Source organism: Episyrphus balteatus, chromosome 4 (genome assembly GCF_945859705.1).
Source record: "Episyrphus balteatus chromosome 4, idEpiBalt1.1, whole genome shotgun sequence".
NCBI classification, from domain to species: domain Eukaryota; kingdom Metazoa; phylum Arthropoda; class Insecta; order Diptera; family Syrphidae; genus Episyrphus; species Episyrphus balteatus.
The window spans coordinates 41,671,920-41,691,987 of record NC_079137.1 but is presented as its reverse complement, the minus strand read 5'-3'; the positions used below and the strand labels follow the sequence as shown (position 1 = coordinate 41,691,987).

Sequence of the window (20,068 nt, the reverse complement as noted above, 5' to 3'; positions counted from 1 at the left end):
AAAAAATGATGGTTTTATTCTTTAGAAGAAATATTAAGCTTTTTATGGTATAATTTTTTTGGAAACTTTTCATGTAAAATAGGGTAAAAATTGATATATCTACGTAATGAGAAAAGAAAAGAAAAATAGTTAATTTTTTTAGCTTTTTCTTGTAAATAAATATTATATTCAAAAAGTTATTCCGTTTTTCTACAAAACATACAGATATTAATATTTAAGGTCCTAACCTTAAGCTTAAGTACTTTACCATAAGATTTTTTATCTTATTTTTAAATATTTTTTTTTACGTACAAGCTCAAAAATTAATAAATCTAGTTTAGACAGTCCGATTAATACTCTTATTTGTCAAAATGCATACATTTTCTTGGAAAAAAATAGTTCCCTTATGAAATGATGTGTCTTCCTTGGCTCTATGCAATACGGGAGACATCACTGTGCCTACATAGAATTTGAAGAAAGACAAAACAAAAATTAGTCAGTGGCGTTGTTGTCGGCATGCGTCTATTCCTACCTCAGGAACGAGTCAGGTGAATAGATTGTCTAGTGTCTATTATTTTATATTAGTCTAGAGAATCTAGGGAGGATCGGTGTGGAATTTGTTTCATTGAATTCAAAACTCAATCTATCTTCTATAACTCCCTATCTTTATTATATAGATACACCTATAGAGAACATCGTGGGGTGGTAATTACTAGAAGAACGACAACTCATGAATTTTTAATCAAATCTGATGGATGTGTTAGGCTTGTACAATGTACTAGAAGTGCATCAGAAGTCAGCACCAGTCTGCTGCTTGACAATTAGGAATTCATTTTATGTTTAACCTTATATATATTTTTATTGCAGTTCAAAATAGAACAGAAAACTGCGGGTAGTGGGAGGGGGTTCAAATATGTCTTTGCTATGGAGTAAAGTGTAAAATGCCTGCCAAGAGTGTGGATTGAAATATGATGGGAGAGTTCATAGAAAATTACTTCATGATGACACTGGTAGATATGCACATATTTTTTTTTTTACAAATCATCCAGACCTTGTATGTATATTGGAATGAAAATAGGCCAGAGAAATAATTTCATTCCAAACAATGATTAGAAAAAATTGTAAAATAAAAAAACAAAAAGGTTAAATTGGTTTAAGAGAAAGCTTTTTGTGGTAATTTGGCATCACAGCCATATAACTGCCCATAATCTCGTAAAGGCCCTAACCCTAACTAAAAATTGTTTGCATATTTGGAGTTAGGGCAATGTCTCTGATTTATCCTCATATATTTTTTTAGGCTAGGTCTTTAAATACGTCAGAAAATTCAAAATGCACTTTTGATTTTTTTCATTTTTATATGCAAATTGCGATATTAGATTTACTGTTTCCCTCTATAACTCAGAATTAAGAAAAATGTAGTTAGGGCCTTTACGAGATTATGGACAGATAAGGACTAAGTGGCTCCACAAAACTTAAAAATAAATTATTGATTGTTTTAATAGGTACTATTTTTTGAAATTGTTGTAACTTGCGAAATACCTCAAAACACCTGTGGAGATCTGTTGATCATGAACAGTCACCAGTGTGGGAAGTACCGTAATCTCAGTTTGGAATTCCGACATGGTTGGCTTTTAAAAATTCTAACTTTTTTTCTAGGCATCGCAGAAATAAGATTGAAAAATCATATGAAAGGTGAAATTATAAGCTTTTACATGATATAAAATTTTTTATAGGTTGTCTAAAAAATATTGATTCAATAGCGAGAGAAGATAAAATTATATGTTTTGTTTTTTGCTTTTTTTGATGAAAATTGATCGAGTTCAAAAAATTCTAGCTCTTTTTGTAGATGCCTAATAGACATGATCGATATATGTATATATTTTGAGCTGAAGCAATAAGCTTTCAAGTGGTACCTATAAAATTTTTTATAGGTTGTTAGGTATATCAAAAAAAATGAATTTTTGGGTGATGGATAAATGGTTTTCGATAAAAATAAAATGCGCCGCTGGTTCGGTCACATAAGTCCCCTAATGGTTTGCAATAAATATCTAAAATATGATTTTTTTTATTATAATTTTTCAAAATATTTAATTTTATAAAATATTTTAATATAATTACATAAGAAATAGTAAGAAATTTCTTTTTAAAACTACAAAAAAAGATTTAATTTCTTTATAACAGCGAATTTTTAAGAACCAAAACTTTACACAACATTAATTGTTTAAAAAAAAAAACAAAATACTTTTATTTTTTGCAATGCAAAATATATAAAAAAAATTTTTTTTTGTATGCCAATAATCAACTAATAAAATTAAAGTTTCAAATAAATTCATTTGTCTGTTTTTTTTTTTTTAAATCAATTTTTTTTCAAATCCAAAAATAATTATTTGAATTTTGTTCTTAATTTTAACATTAAGGTTACTACAAAGTTTAGTACTTAAATTTTATTATTGCTATGTGATGTTTTTGAACTTTTTTTTGTATTCTTTGTATTAATTTCTCTGCTAAGGTTCTCAACTGTGTGTGTATGAATACAATGTTTTCATATTTTTTAATATTTTATTTTTAGAACTCTTCTATTCATTCATATAAACTTTATAATAATAATTATTATTCATAAAATAAGCAAAACTAAAACGAAAGTCAAAGTCATATACAAGTTTGTATTTTTATTTATAAAACTAACAATGTAACTTTCAACTTCCATCAAGAACTTTCCCATAAGGTAATATAAATATCGTTAAAGACACAAAAGAGAGTTTTAGATTATAAAGAAAAACTTTAACTCCCTCACTCATGTGACTAAGATACTGTCAGAGTAATAAAAAAGAATTTAACAGCTCCACACAAGATGTAATTTCCTGGTAATCTAAGTCATCTTAGTGCCACCGATCTGCCAGACTATACCACCATTAAAATCTCATTTTCACAAGATCTGTATCTCTTCGTCTCAGTTGCCGTAAAGCTATATTTGAAGGGATTATGCTTCCGAAGGCTAATTGTTAATTAGATAGCTTGAAAGTCTTAGGCTAGGCGCACACATGCGATTTCAGTCGCCCGATTATTTAGTCGCAAAAATGGATCACACGGATTTCAATGCCGGTGAACACACATGCTTCTAAAAAATAGCCGCGATTTAAAAATTGAAAATTGTCCCATTTTTTTGGCGACGCGATTGTCGCAAATTAAAATGGAACAAATGGACCAGTATAGTTGTGCACACACTTGCGACTCAACCGAAAACGACTAAAAAGTAGCAGTCGCAAAGAGGTCAAATCATGCGCACACATGCGATTTTCAACCACTCGATTTTTTAGACGCAAAAAATGAAACACATTATTTTAAATGAGAACGCACAGACTTGCGATTTTAAAATCGCAAAGTTTAAAAAAATGGATCCGGTTCTATTTTTCGCGATTTTTTTTTTTTTGCTGTACATAAGGATATATTATACAGAATATAATGCACCTGCCCGCACGTGCGACACTTGGAACAATTATTTTAAGTACAATAATGGATATTACTAGAAAGCGTTGTATAGTGGCTCTTTTTTTATAAACGATAGGAAATTTAAAAGGACAATTCCATAAAATTCATAAAAATTTAAGAGAAGGCCCTCAGAAATTTACCCAGTAGGTACTATAGAATGAGTATATAATGCTCGTGGGGCCTAAAATAAGATACAAACATACACATTGCAGAGAATTTATTTCTATTTCTAATCTAGTAGGGTCAATGTGGGTAAATGTAAACAGGGGTAAATGAAAACATGGCTCATAACAAGCTTCAGTTAAATCTCTTTGATGCATGCATAAGTACAAATCGCGGACGCATGTATCTTTTAACATATACGTCAAGCTCATTGCTGTCAAGAGAGAATTCATTCGACGAGCGTATTTTCCGTGAAAGATAATTTTTTAAAGTGCCAAACAAGTCGTTAGTCTTTCAGAAAAATTAAATATTTTTGCAGATTTAATTAAGTCAGTATAATTTGGAAATACTTTTTTGTTTTTAATTTTGATGTAGATTCTATGTGATACAACCAAATTTAAAAATACAGGACATTTATGTCGATTTGCATGTGTTTACATTTACCCCAGAATATTTTTCATAATGGGTAAATGTAAACAACGTATTCTGGGGGTAAATATAAACATATATTTTTGCTGAAATTATTGGTTTTAATAAAAATAAAGTATTTTTAGTCGATTACTATTGCTAAAGTGCCGCGGAGTCACATTTTAAAGTAGCCAACACCATCATTTTCAGTGGATGATGTTGCAAAATCGGCCTTTGACGTAAAAAAACAAAATATTTGACGTTCGGAGCTGCTCAGGGTTCATATTGGGCCTCTATATAAAGAATCAAAGGAAGAAAACAAAAACTTTTATTGGAATTTGAAAAAGTTTTTGTCAAATACCTTCTTGAACGTTTTTCAAGTTGTTATCCATATGATAAAGAGGAAATTCTAAATTTTAAACCACCGTTTACATTTACCCCAAATTTGTAAAAAAACACAAACATGGTGGGGTATTTGTAAACATGCCATATTTGACAGTAATGTAAACAATTTGGGAAATATTTGTTTATATTTATAAAGAAGAATTGCCATCATTTCATATTTGCATTTGAAGATACCATTCAAGTTGTTCCGTGAAAACATATAAAAATCTAAAGTCGAAAGAAAAAAAAGACATGAAATTGTTTACATTTACCCACATTGACCCTATACAAGCTGTCAAACCCTTACCAAATTTTGAGACATTTATTACTTTACCACTTTTACCAGAGCTTACACCGTTTCATGAATTCACCTTATCATAAAATCCGATCGTAGATACCATTTGTATGAAATTTTCCATTACGAACGGATTTCGTAATTGTTTTCTTTGCGGTCATTTGACCATTAGATTTAAACAGTGAGTATCTCCTGGCTCTTTTGATCTTGAGATGATGCATTTTTTTTTCATCGAAAAACGGTCAACTTTTTTTCGACCAAACAATCAATTTTTTCTTGCAATAAAAAATAGTCGCGCGATTTTTTAGTCGCAAGTGTGTGCACGGTAATTTTATTTTGCGACTACGATTTTTTAGTAGCAACGACTGAAAATCGCATGTGTGCGCCTAGCCTTAAGATGGGAGAGTTTATCTAATCGAGATCAAAAGCGTTCCATATCACGGTACATCAACCATCCACAAACTAAGAGAAAAAAATATAATATATATATAATATACGAGTTCCGAAATGGCCGATTGTCTTCGACAACATTAACTATACAGACATCAACTGAAAAAAAAAGTTTTAATACATTTTTTGTGAGTCAAACGAAATAATGAAAACAGAAAAAAAATCTGGCAAGTCCTCCCACAAGCATTTTTATGAGTTTTAAAATATTCAAGAGCTCCAAACCGAAAAGAGGTTTTCTTTTGTCGCCGAATCCAAATCAACATACACTACTGCAAACCGCATAAGTAGTTGTGATTTTTTATGTTTATGATATACCTTTTTTAGAGTCAATTGTCAACTCTGGAAAATATGTCATATCGCTCCCACAGTAATGTCAAATCAACTGACATCCCGTTGAATGTTGACTGTCTGCGGATTAGTTAGTTACGTATGTTTGCATGATTTATTAGCCGGGAACTATGTTCAACATATAGAAAAATATGGAAAGGGAATTCCACATGCGGATTGAGGTTACCTCCTGGGAGTCCGGCTCTCATTATGACTGACACTGGCTCTTTTAGTAGGATGTGTGGCGGGTTAGCCAATTAGTATGCTATTCAAGGCGGATCAGTGCATGACATTTGGCAGGATCTACTAGGGATTATGAATTTATTCAGCTGGAACAAGTGTATTTTTTGCTTATCTGGTAGGTATGCTGTCATAAGTGTTTATTTGTGAGGCTGTCTGGGTCTAGGCATATAACAAAAGCTACATGTTACATTGTCATTTGGCGGTTTTTCTTTTGTTTATAACAAAAAAAAAAGTGGTATTTGTTATGCTTACAACCTTAAATAAACTATGACAGACGAGCCGCAAAATTATTGACATGTTTGGTGTAGTTTAAGCTGCATAAACAAACACTCTTGAAAAGTAGTTACATATAGGAATTTAAAACTGTTTTAGTCTCACACACATTTTGATATCATTCATTTCTAGCACTTTTACAAAAACATTTCTAATGTTTTATTGAAAATCTAAATTAGGAAAATTTCAAGCTTAAAAGTAAAAAAAAAAAAAATAAAACAAAAAAAAAATAAAAAAAAATTTCCCATACCGGGAATCGAACCCGGGCCTTCTGGGTGAAAGCCAGATATCCTAGCCACTAGACCATATGGGATATAAAATGCTTGCTAGCAAAAATTCAATATATGAATGTTTGGCATTTTATCATCTTGAAACCACCCTTCTACGCCATGAGGCATAGGGTTGGCATGTGGCATGTGGCATGTTGAATATATGGCATATGGTATCTATATTTGTGGCATGTTGGAATTGGAAGTGGCTGTGGTGACATGCGACAAGGGGTAAGTGGTATGTGTTGTGATGTGACATTTCGTAAATCGAAAGTGGAAAGTGGCAAGAAATAGTAATAAATTGGATACGTTTCCTTTTCAAATCAAGTAACTTGAATGAGTAATAATTTCTATCTTCGTGACCTTTTTCTTAGAATATTAAATCTTAAGCGGGCTTTAGGTCTTTATTAAATCTCAGATTTTCGCAGATTAGAGATTCAATAAAGACTTAAAGCCCGCTTAGGATTTAATATTGAATGATTAATTTTGAAAAACCAATTTTAAACTATGAAGTTGAAAAAGTTTTTAAAATTCATAATAAGATTTTTTTTTTGTTTAACTGTATAGAAACTTTAACAATAACTTAAAAAAAAATTATATGCATTTTTTTTGGAAAATATAAAAAAGGTTTTGACCTCCAAAGTGTATAATAAATGATTTTTTTAAGAAAAAAAATAAAATTCTTTGAGTTACCTGCTTAAAAAAAATTTAACACGCATATTTACATTTATGAACAAATATAATGACGTGTCATACCAAATTCTTGAGTTCGACAAGCTTGTCCTATTATAGAACCTACTTACATAAATACATTTGTCGCAAAATAAAAAAGCTGTACCAAATAAATGTTTTTTTTTTTAATTTGTTCATTTAAAATTGTTAAAAAATTGAATCGACCATAATTTTTTAAGGATGAAAAGAAAAACCTGTACCAAAATTTTATTTTTTAAAAACGAAACTCATAACTTTCGAAAACTAAAGCAATTGTGAAAACTGAAAACTGTAAAAATAAAAAAAAATGTTATCTGGGTAATCCATATAAAAATAAAAATTTTAAAAAGAAAGCATATTTTTGCACAGAGATATTTCTTGTTCAAAAAAGTGTAAGTAAAAGACACTTTTTTTTTTGTAAAAAGAAAAGGGCGATGTTTTTGCAAACGCAATCCATGTAAACCTTGAAAAAAAACTATTCGACAATTTCTATTTTTGGATAGGTATATTAAGCATTTACCCATTAATTTGATGAGAAATGCACCTACCAACCTAATTCTAGTTTTACATTGAAGTCCAAATCATTCTTGTGAATCGGGTTTAAGATAGCTTAGCTGACATAATATTAAATCAAAGAGGAAAGGTCCCATGACAAAAAAAATTCCGACCCGTGACATCAATAAATCCTATTTTTAATATAAAGAGAGTCTTTTATAGGTATGTTAATTCGCTTTTTGTAATGAAAGCTACGACATTTGAAACAAATTCACATACATTTTGTAACAAAATAACATAGGTACTCTCTCAAAATCGCTTCCTTTGTTTTTGTCCAACCCGTGACGGAAAAACTACCTCGTCTATTTTCAAAAATAATTAAGTTGACCTTTTTTCTTCAAAAAGTTTAATATACATTTTGTCTTATTCTACCCATTTGAAATTTTAATTAAAATGACCTAAGACGACGTACGAGCGTCTCAATAGATGTGTTTGACGATGGTAAAAACAAGTCAAAAACTATAGACGTTTGATTAAAATAAGTTTTTCGCAAAGACCTCGAAAAATTTTTGAGGTGAATATTTATATATTCTCTTTTTTTTAATTAGAAAACAAATATTTCGATTTGTTAAATACCAAGAATAAATTAGTTGTAGGTACATACAAGTACAATAAAAACATTATGCGAATTTTTGATATCGCACTTTTTTGGAAGCTATGGAGCTAGTTGTAGTTTTTGTATGTTGATAGTTTATTTTTTGTTTACTTAATCGCGAGAGAAGAAGATCGATCTCTTTCAAAAAATCTTCCCATACCGGGAATCGAACCCGGGCCTTCTGGGTGAAAGCCAGATATCCTAGCCACTAGACCATATGGGATACTGGAAGTTTGACCATGCACATTTTAGACAAATAAATCTATTTTATAACCGTATTATATTAAAACAATACAATAAAACAAAAATAACCTAGTACCTATTTCACAAGCAAACGAAATATTGCTTTACAAATTTTGTATGATTTTTAAACAAAAATTAATTAAGAATAAAAATGTTCTCCAAATGACCCAAATTGTTTACCAATAAACTTATTTAAAAGAAAACAAAAATCGATTAAGATTTATTTCCATTTTATTGTTTTCGATTGAGTGAAAATCTGATAAAAGAAAATAATTCAGACACAAAATCTTGATCGAATAAGATTTCCTTTGTATGCACAATCTGTTCTTTACCATCTATTCCGCCTCATTAATCTTAAGATCAAAGTTTATAATGTAGCTGCTAAATTATTAAATTTTTACTTCTTTTAGTTTTCACTTGTCGGATCTAGATTTTTAGATTAATATCCACTTTCATTTCAAAAAGAAGGTGCGTGAAAACTGTGAAGAATTCTCTATTGCAATTTAGCTAGTCGTTGTTTGAATTTAGATCAATATCAAGAAAAAGTGTTGATGTAGCGGAAGAATCAGTAAAAGCCATACCGCATGCGGTAGTGTTTAGCGCGTGACGAATTCACTCATACGAATATAATTTACATCAAAATCATTGCGTTAATTGCGTTTCATATCACAACAAATTAAGTTTTACATACTCGTGAAGAAATTTAATGATTATTAAAAATTGTGATTATTATTAAAATAAAAATGAGATAAGAAGTTAGTTCAGAAAATGTGACAGAATGTAAAGAAAATTATAGTACAAGAAAAAAGAGAAGTCTTTAATATAAGATATTTTATATTATTCAGGGCAGTTTTAATAACAGTATTAATATTTTAAACAATACCGATACAAAATGACAGAAGTTTTAAGGTAATTCAAACCATACGTCATATTTAAATGGTCTATTTTTCTGGAAACAAGATTTAATTTTTGAATGTTCTATAGTTTCCTTTTTTATTTTTTATTATAAGAAAAGATGAGATCATTACCAAAAAAATTTCCCATACCGGGAATCGAACCCGGGCCTTCTGGGTGAAAGCCAGATATCCTAGCCACTAGACCATATGGGATACTGGAAGATTGACCAAGCGCATTTTAGACAAGTAAATACATAGAATAAGATCTAATTTTTACAAAAACAAACAAAAAAAAAATCATGTGTGCAATTCACACGTGGTAGAAGTGAAACCTTAAAAAATCATTTTTCTTGCAAAAAAAAAAAATAGAAAAAATCTACCTATTTTTATTCTATCACCTTCAAATCCATGTTTTTTATATGACAACCTATATAAATTTTATATCATCTGAAAGCTTATGTCGTTTTCGATTGGCTCTCCGGAAGCGTCCGGAATCATTCAGAAGCCTTCTGAAACTGTTTTATTCGCACGAAAATGACAGAAAAAACTCTTCTCAGATGAGAAATTCTCTTCTCGATTCAAAATCAGAATCCAGTCAAGAAGCACTAATACATCAATATTCAAAAGTCAAAATAATCACTCAATCAGTTTCTTTTGTTTTGTTTTCTGAAATTATTTTTTTAATTTACTTTCAAACAAATAAAAGCATTATTATGTTTATTTAAAATATTTTACTACCCATCTATCCTATTAATTTGTTGAATATTTTGTCTAAGCTCAAAATATATATATCGATCAGGTCTATGAGACATCTACAAAAAGAGCTAGAATTTTTTGAACTCGATCAATTTCCATCAAAAAAAGTGAAAAAACACGTATTTTTGTCTTCTCACGCTATTAAATGCATTTTTTCTCTAACAACCTATAAAAAATTTTATACCATCTGAAAGCTTATTGTCCAAGCTCAAAATATATTTATCGATCAGGTCTATGAGACATTTAAAAAAAGAGCTAGAATTTTTGAACTCGATCAATTTCCATCAAGAAAAGCTAAAAAACACGTATTTCTATCTTCTCACGCTATTAAATCCATTTTCTTCCCTAACAACCTATAACAACTTCACCATCTGAAAGCTTATTGTCTTAGCTCAAATTTAACGCACATTTTATTTATTTTAAAGTAAAGTCTTGCTATTACTTTATGCCACAGCATCATGGTTATTTTCTCAAATGAGACAATAGTGATCTTAAATTAAAGGTATGGAATAATATGTTTGTCGGGAAGATTTGGGGAGAGATTTGCTGAAGTCTGTCTGCTAACCCGTGAGCATTTTAAAGAAGAGTCATAAAATTTCATGGAGTTAAATCTGCTTTACAACACCTACGGAGTTAGCGAGCCTTTCTAGACCTAAGTTAAGTACCCAAAAATACTTGACTGATGCCCTCGAACAGCATCTGGTTCCAATCACCCCTAAATTTGGTCCACAGTTTAGTCTGATGCACGATAATGCATGCTAGAGTAGTTTGAGAATATCTTCAAGATTTTAATATTCCAGCTTCGGATTAACCACACAGAAATCTGGATTTGAATTCAATAGAACATGTGTAGGAAATATTGAAAAGATGCATTCGCGACCGAAATCCACCTCCAAGCAGTCTTGATTAACTGAAAACTTCAGTGAAAGAAGTGTTAAAACAAAACCTTCAAAAGTTAATTAGTGGAATAGACAAACGACTCCAGGTTGTCCTATGCGCTAGAGGAGACTATACCAAGTATTGCATACAATTATGGGAAAGAACCGTCACCCGCTTCCATTTTTTTTAAATTTTTCTTCTTAAAAATAAAAATTATTTTATAATCAGTTTTCAGACCTTGAATTGTTAAATTTGGTTTATCTTTTTTTTTGGTTATTAATACTGTTGCAGTTTAGCATTTTTTCGACTTGCTAAACAATAACAAAACACAAAAAAATGCACCAAAGAATTTTAAAGCCTTTTAAAATAAGATGCAGGGGTATAACTTCAGACGAAAAATGTGTGCGTTAATTTTGAGCAGGAGTTTATATATATCGATCAAGTCTATGAGACATCTACAAAAAGAGCTAGAATTTTTTAAACTCGATGAAATTTCATCAAAAAAAGCAAAAAAAAACATTTATTTTTATGTTCTCATGCTATTAATTCAATTTTTTTGTTTGACAACCTATAAAAAATTGTATACCATGTGAAAGCTTATTGTTTCACCTCGTATAATGATGTATAAATCTTATTTCAAAGATGTCTACAAGAGAAGTTAGAATTTTTTAAAGTCAACCATGTCGAATTTCCAGACTGAGGTTACGGTACTTCCTACACTGGTAGCTGGTCATCGGCAACAGATCTCCAAAGGTGTTTTGAGGTATGTTTCAATTTTTTCAATTTAAGATTGTGTAACTTGTAGAGCACGTACCGTTATGTGTGATATATCAAATAAAAGGTTATGTCAGCATGTACATTAAAGTTTAAAAGTTAAATTACGTGAACTAGATCAAAAGATATAACGTGTGTTGGAAAAGAACATCTTTTTACCGTTATCTCCGAATTTTGAATATGACATTTATTGAAATTTCGTACAATTATAATTTATTTAATTACCTATCTACAGTACAAATTTCATTCATTTATTTTTTAAAACAAAAAAGTTATAACAAGTTGAAGTCGTGTCGCATTTTCGTTTCATCTTGTTTCAAATCACTACGATACTAAAGAAGTTTTCACTTCAAAAAATATGTTTGCTAAATCTATCCGCAGTTAAGTAGGATTTTCCCAAAGTTAACATTGGAAAAAGATCGAAAATAAAAAGTTTGAAAATTTAAACAACTGGAAACCGATAAGTAAAATCGGCAATCCACTCTAACATTTTATTTTATTTATTTAAGAACTCAGAAGTATTTTAGCGAAAAATTCTAAAAAGCCTTGAGGTCTACAAATTTTTCGTTTGCTCAGCAAATAAGATTTGATCAGCTACAATATTTGAGATCAAAGTTTTTTTTTTGATAGCACCTTAAAATTTTCGCCAAAGTTTGGGACGTATTATTATGGATGGATTTTTAGTTTAAATATTAAAAGTATGAAGATTTGATAAAATATAAAGATGAGTTTCATTTGATGTACCTAAGAACCATTTGCAATGAATATAATTGCTATACAAGATTTTTATCTAATACATATTGTGACTTTAACAAGAGCACCAGTAGCAAAAGGGAAACAAGTTCCTAAGTGGAAAAGCTGTTTCGTAATAATAAAAAAAAAATTCCCCAATTTTTTCAGATTTTTATTTTGACGCTAGATGGCGCCCCAAGAGGGTTTAAGTTTTTTCTCATTTGAAATAGGTACATGTTGACTTATGAGGCCATATTTTTTAGATATAGCCTTAGGCTAGGGATTTTTTTTTTTCATATTTAGAAATAGTTTTTCCACTTAGGAACTTGATTTAAAAAAAAAAACGAACGCCCTAATGTATATGTTGTAAAAATACAATTTTTCTTTATAGGTAGGTACCTATACTATGTCATATTGTCCAACATTCAAACAATGTGAAATTGAAAGTATAAATTTTTAATGAAAGAATTTTTATATGCACAAAGTTTTCCAATAAATCTTCCATAAATTGTCAATGCATATACTATTATTTTTATTCTTTTCTAAACTTTTCTAAAAAAAAGAAACAAAATCATTTCTTTAATTTTGATAAATTGTCTCGAGAAAATAAATAAAAGAATAATTAATCAGATCGCCGCTATTGTTGAAAAAGAATAGAAATATCAAACTTAAATATTTCGTTGACTTAATGTCGTTAACCTTAAATCGGATCAAAATGAATAATTATAAAACTTTTCTACAATAAATAATCATTTGCATTTGTAAGCAGTAGAAGTTAGAAAAATTGAAAGTAAGATAGCTAAAAATTCTTTCGATTTAAAATTAATTGTTAAGATTAATTTTTGGAAAATTTAATTCAAAAATCATTTGTGAGAGTTACAATAGAAGAAATAAATTTTTAAATCGTTTTATTTTTTCGACTATTTATGTAGATACATATGTACATAAAAAGCTGATAACATAATTTGTTTCCTCAGAATTTTTAACTTTACCGGAAAAATACAAAAAACTCAGATTCTTCTCTCGTCAAAATATAAATTGTTTCAACATGAATTAGAAGATGACAACTTGAATCAATTTTGACATTATTCTTCAATTTATTTTCCAGACACATTGCATTCACAGAATATATTTTTTCTTCGAAAATGTTTCTTCCAGTATAAGTACATAAAATTGAATCATTTACAATGATTGCAATCAAGTATAATATTATTCTACTTAAAAAAGGCGAACAACATTTTATACCTGTTCCAATTTCATACCATCCATCCATTTGATGAAGTAACGAGCCAAAAGATTCAAAACCATTTCAAGTAACTAAAACAAGTCATTTATAGAGCAGGTGGTGTGTTGTGGAGAGTTGATATGGAGTTGGAGTACCCGAACAAGTGACATTGTCGATTCCTTTTAGACCCACACGATTCCATGTTTATGTCCATCTGTCCGACTACGGAAGATTGCACAAATAACATATAGCTAGTAGGTACACCTCAAGTACCTACTGGCGTCTATTTCATGGAATATATATCTCAATTTATGCACACTTATAGGGTTCTATAGAAACAATCTTGTAGGTTCTATTCATCGGTCGTTTGGTCAGATTCGGACCATGGCTTTATACTTAGATACTTTAAAAACTTCACCACATGTATAATGGCGATTTTATATTCGCATCGCTGATTATTCTGGGAAAATTTATGACCACAATAACCAACACCACTGAATGGGGTTTATAGATACAAAAATACAGATTGTTCATAGTAGAAAATAGAATATAATAGAATAAAACTAAAAATCGGTACTCTGAAGCTAGATACTCCTTCGACATGGAAGACAACGACGACGAAGAAGACGTAGATGGAGACTATGTCGACGACATAGCCTGTCAATTGTCGGCCTGGCGCACATACCTAAGACTTTTCTATAGGGTAACCCTAGAGTATTCTTTGCTATTGCTTGCAGCACGAACCAAAGAGGGACGAGAAGCAGGAGCACACGATTTAATTTACTTTGATTACTGCATGTCCGAACGCCCTGTCCGTCTCAGCTTGTCGACTTCTTCGTTGGCGATATGTGCGCCGAAGCAGGAAGCGCATTTTAAATTGCTTTTCGTTTGGAGTCTCTATTTTTTTTTTTTTTTGCTTTGATGCTTCTTTTTCTGATTTGTGTTGTTCTATCTGACTTTTGTGGAGAGATAGAGTTCTGTATTTTCTGGCTGCCGCTTCCCTTACATAAATTGACATTAACGTTCGTTCGAGTTCGTTGATTTTACATGATCTTAAGATGTTTGTCGGTTTTCTATTATATGACCATTGAGATGCGGTCGATGCAGTAGAGATATACCTTCAACAGTATACAACACTATTCAATTTCAAGGTTTGTGTTTGTTTGAGAGCTGCGATGGGTGATGTGATGAAGATCGAGATCTTTGTTACATATTCTCACGGAAGTGTGGGCGCTACAACTATTATGTGCCTTGTTGAATTAGACATCAAGAATTGTCTAGACACAGCAAAAAAGTAAGTATGTATAAGATTTTAAGTTTAAATTAAATACTTTGGAAGGTATGATTAACAACGTTAGTCAAATATATGCACAAGTTTCTTTGTTGATTATGGAGTTTTTTTTGACAAGTCACTAAAAATTATAATGATAAGAAACTAAGAAAAAACTGACTTCAGATTGGAATATGTTGAAAACTTGAGCTGCTATAGATTTAGAGAAATTGAATTTATTCATCAGTAAGTAATATCTTCTCAACGATGGCAGCTATGAAAAAGCACATATTAATTTTTTTTTATGGAAAACATCATGGATATAAAATAAATTTAAAATATATTTCAAAAACTGCATTTTAGAAGATTTTAGTTTAAAAATCTGTTATTTTAATTTTTGCCCAAATTAAAAAAAAAATTATTTTAATTACAGCTCTGAGAAATAAAAACTGAATTGAAATAGGTATGTAAAAAAACACATAATCTACACATTGTATTTGTATATACATTTGTTAAGATAACACTGACCATTTGAAGAAAATAGGCAAAAACGATATTTTCTATATAGGTATTCCACTCTTTTGACGCACTACCCTTAAAAACAAAACTATAAGTGCTACTAAAGCATATCTTCAGCTATTTTGTGGAAAACGTTATAGTCTATGATACCTATGAGTAAAAAATACATTTAAAAAAACTCATATTTTAGAAGCTAGGTACAACAATTCGCAATTTTTGAATTTTGACTAAATCAAAAAAAAAATTTTATCTTTTCGAAAGACTACTTTAACAAAAATCAAAAAACGTAGTTAAATAGAGGAGCAGATTATCGACCAGTTTTCCAAAGACAACTTTTCCGATAGGACTCATCGTTTACGAGTAATACGCAAAAAACCGATATTTTCGACATTTGACACGTTTTAAAACCACGATAGCTATCTTCTAAACGATATCTCGGAGAGAAAAAAGTGTCACTACATTTTTTTTAGGCAATTACAAAACCTACAAGTCATCCGTATACTATTTTTTGTATAGCTTCTCCAGTTTCATAGTTATACATATATAACTTTTGGGGACTTTTGACATTTTACTTTGATCGACATTTAAATGGTCTGTACCAATTTTCAGCTCTATGCGAATTATTTCTAGGTTGAATTTTTTTTTTTTTTTGACTAGACCTTATAGACCAGGGTCGATAATTTTTGAAACCAAAAAAAATCATAGTAGGATGAAACCCATTGGAAAAGGAGGTGAATATGATAAAAATTAAAGGAAAAATAAATTACGGGCGAGCCGAGTTCGGGAAGTGGGTGGGTTGAGTTTTGAATGGTAAAAAATGGTATATCTCGATTTCCGACAAAACTACAAGTTCTATGGAAAAAAGTTGTATGGCAAAGTTTTAGGTAATAAAAAGATCTACAACTTATGCATTAACAATTTTTTCACATAACCTCAAAATTTATATGAAAAATTCAAAAAACCGAGTTTTTGGTTTTTTATTTTTATCTTTTCCAAAAAGATGTTTTTTTCTACGAAATTTGATGAAAACCTACCTTATTATGTCTCAAATACACAGTAAGTTATTTGAATTAAAATATTAATTTTTTAACCTTATTTTGCCTTAATATCAAAAAAACACCCTACTTTTCAATCGAAAATTCACGTTACAAAATATCAGTTTTTTTCAAAAAATCGGTGGGTAATTTGTTCGTTAAAATCTCTTCTTTCTGATGGTGTAAACATAAATTTACATTAGTATACCATAGTACATATTCTCGGAAAATGCAAAAAATGAAAAAACCTTAAATTCGAAAATTTATCATTATTAACAATTTCGGCCTATTTATTAAAATTTACACTTTAACTACTCAATAACCAATAGATTTATCAATGTAACATAAAAAAATAAAATATTTTGACACGTGAATTTTCGATTGAAAATTATTGTGTTTTTTTGATATTAAGTCAAAATAAGGTTAAAAAATTAATATTTTAAATGTGACATAATAAGGTAGGTTTTCACCAAATTTTGTAGAAAAAAACATCTTTTTGAAAAAGATAAAAATAAAAAACCAAAAACTCGGTTTTTTGAATTTTTCATATAAATGTTGAGGTTATGTGAAAAAATTGTTAATGCATAAGCTGTAGATCTTTTTATTAGCTACAACCAGGGATGCTATTCTAGCGACTTTGTCGCTAGATCTAGCGACATTTCAACTTCTTCCGCGACAAAAAATATTTTGATGTCGCTAGATTATTTCTAGCGACTTTTCTAGCGACTTTTGAAGCCAAGCATTTCTGAGTTGTGAAACGTAAATACTATTTTTATTATAAAACAGCACTGGTAATTGAACCTTGTGAAAAATAAAACCAGAAACAAATTGTCAACAAAAACTTTAAATTCTATTATTCTTATTCGAAATCAGCTTAAATTACTTTACAAAAACTGTCAAACCTATGAAGTACCAGAAATCGTTTTAAAAACAAATGTATTTAAAAATAATGCTGTTGAAGTTCTTGCAACTGAGAATATTGAAGAAATCGATATTGATCTTTTTGTATGTGATTCAGAATAAATACTAAGTATTTTATTCCAAAAGATTTAAGAATTATCTATATATCTAAATACCTATTAACAATGAGACTGAATTTTTATTTTGTTTTACCTTTATTTGTTTTTTGTTACTCTAGCCTTAAGTTTTTTAAATAACTTTGAATTTTTGAAAAAAAAAAAAAAAATAAAGTTATTCAAAAATAAATTTTTGTTGAGCCTTATTTTACAATTTTTTCCTAGCGACTTCTAGCGACTTTTTGTCCCCAGAATTTCAGCCAATCTAGCGACTTTTAGGGGTTGGCCTAGCGACTTTTCATTTCAACTTGTGGCAACACTGCCTACAACTTTGCCATACAACTTTTTTCAATAGAACTTGTAGTTTTGCCGGAAATCGAGATATACCATTTTTTACCATTAAAAACTCAACCCACCCACTTCCCGAACTCGGCTCGACCGTAATTTATTTTTCCTTTAATTTTTATCATATTTTTTCTTACTTCTTAAAGTTTTTGAAGGCTTCGGCACTGGTCTATTAATTTTATGAAATTACTTTTTATATTAAAAAAAATTTGAATTCACTAAATAAAAGATAGCCAAGCGTTTGATTGCTTTTTGACAAGCATTTCTCAACATCCTCGATAGTATAGTGGTCAGTATCCCCGCCTGTCACGCGGGAGACCGGGGTTCAATTCCCCGTCGGGGAGAAGCGTTGTGATATATTTTTTTTTCTATTTTTTTTCTAACATTTGTTAAATTTTATTGGTTATTTTGTATTAAGGTAAGTAAAAAACATTTTAAACTATAAACAAGAACAACCGAATTCTTTTATTTATTACTATTATTTGTTGTTGAAGGTTCAAAAATAAATGAATTTAACAAAAAATGCTCTTAAATGACAACAAACAAATATTTTGTTTATAACTACAATAGTTAGATACAGTTAGTTTTGTTGTTGTTTTCCATGTTTAATATTACTGAACTGAGCTACAATATTCAATAAGAAATAATAAAATACTGCATGGTGATGTAAAAACTTCTATTTCAATTCATCACAAACACCTGTTCCACCCATAAATAACGTTAAGTAACAATTCTTTCGTGTCAAAGAATCTGGTCATGTCATTACAATTTGTAATTTGATTTCCCTTAGGAATTAAAGTAAACACAACCAAAAACAAATAAAGAAACAAAATGCTGCAATACCATTTTTATTTCTGTGCTATGATATTCCATCATCAACCATTTACAGAAACGTTTATATACAATATAGGTAGTAACAGTGCCAAGTGACATACTGGCAAATGCATTTCCATATATGTTCAGGATTCAGTGAAAAAATTTCCCACCTATTTAGTAAAATTTGCACCTATAACGCTGTTAATATCGCTTAGCAATGCATCATGTAATCTTGTAATTTCACTTTTATACATTAACGACTAAACCATTTCCTATATCGGGTAATGCGAAAATATATAAATATTTTTATGCGTATAAACATTAAACAGAAGACAAAGCGATATAATGTGGTTATATGACCTCCAATCAAAATTTTATAATTTTATAGAAAAATAATAATTTTTTTTTTTACAATTTGAACGTGTTGGAAGTTTTTTTCTTCTTAATTAGTTTTTTTTTATATGTTTTCATGTAATGTGAGGTTATGCACTGCTTATGTCACTTTTGCGCACGCAATTCCAATGTAATGCAAACGAACAACTAAAGAAATGCATTGATTATCGCACAAGACACATAAAACAAAAGATATCACATGTTTTGTAGTACAAACGGAGAAGGTGGGAGGTTATATTGTTTTGTTGTTGTTGGAAAAATCAAAAGACAATGCTAAGCCAAGTTAAGTGCTGCTGTCAAGCCCTCACAGCAGCGCAGCTTGGCAGATTTTATTGTGGGATTTTGTTTGTCATGATGTCAGTTAACTTAAAATATATACATTGTAAGCCCTTGAAAGAAGCGACTCTTTAATGAAGCCGCGCGCTCAGACTATATAATTCAAGCGACATATAAATTATTTAAATCAATTAAACTTTCGCTGGTAATTTGAGCGATTAAACGAGATTATTAGGCCTAATTGCAAAGAAAGTTTCTTGTTTTTTATTTTTTATTTATTTTATAAAATAATGTTTGTTGGTTTAATTAATTGCAATAACTCAATTTTGCAAGCATTTTAATCTAGAAAAATTAGCAGCGACTTCATTAATATGAAACTGGGCGGCAAGCTGAATCAGGTTGCCTATCTTTGAAAGAAACAAAACTTGATGTTTACATTCCTATATGATAGAAATTAAATTATTTATTTTTTTTGTCAATTATTCTTGTGTATGAATATTATGCGTCCGAAAAGAAATATATATTTTTTGGTTTTCATATTGTGCTATTTGATTAAAGCTACATACATTTGTGTAGGTATTTGTGTTTGCTGAGTAGAATGAAAGCATAGAAGAGGATTTACGCAAGCTGTATGTAAAGACACATTCAAATATGTTCACCATGGCGTATACGTATTTTTTTCTTCTTTAGGATTTGGAAACAAATTGAACTCGAGATAACAATCAGGGGGTCAATTCCCGTACTGTGAAACTAT

At 29.8% G+C, this 20,068-nt stretch overlaps 1 protein-coding gene and 4 non-coding genes across 5 annotated transcripts in view; 1 reads left to right on the top strand and 4 right to left on the bottom strand.

Annotated features, from left to right (window-relative positions):
* LOC129917980 (uncharacterized) overlaps window positions 1–20,068 on the bottom strand; it is a 76,237-nt gene that overhangs the window by 28,269 nt on the left and 27,900 nt on the right. The gene's annotated exons all lie outside the window — the stretch shown is intronic.
* Trnae-uuc (transfer RNA glutamic acid (anticodon UUC)) lies at window positions 6,252–6,323 on the bottom strand. Its single transcript has one exon. It is a non-coding gene; the product is annotated as a tRNA-Glu (tRNA).
* Trnae-uuc (transfer RNA glutamic acid (anticodon UUC)) lies at window positions 8,292–8,363 on the bottom strand. Its single transcript has one exon. It is a non-coding gene; the product is annotated as a tRNA-Glu (tRNA).
* Trnae-uuc (transfer RNA glutamic acid (anticodon UUC)) lies at window positions 9,421–9,492 on the bottom strand. Its single transcript has one exon. It is a non-coding gene; the product is annotated as a tRNA-Glu (tRNA).
* Window positions 18,102–18,173, top strand: Trnad-guc (transfer RNA aspartic acid (anticodon GUC)). The gene has a single exon. It is a non-coding gene; the product is annotated as a tRNA-Asp (tRNA).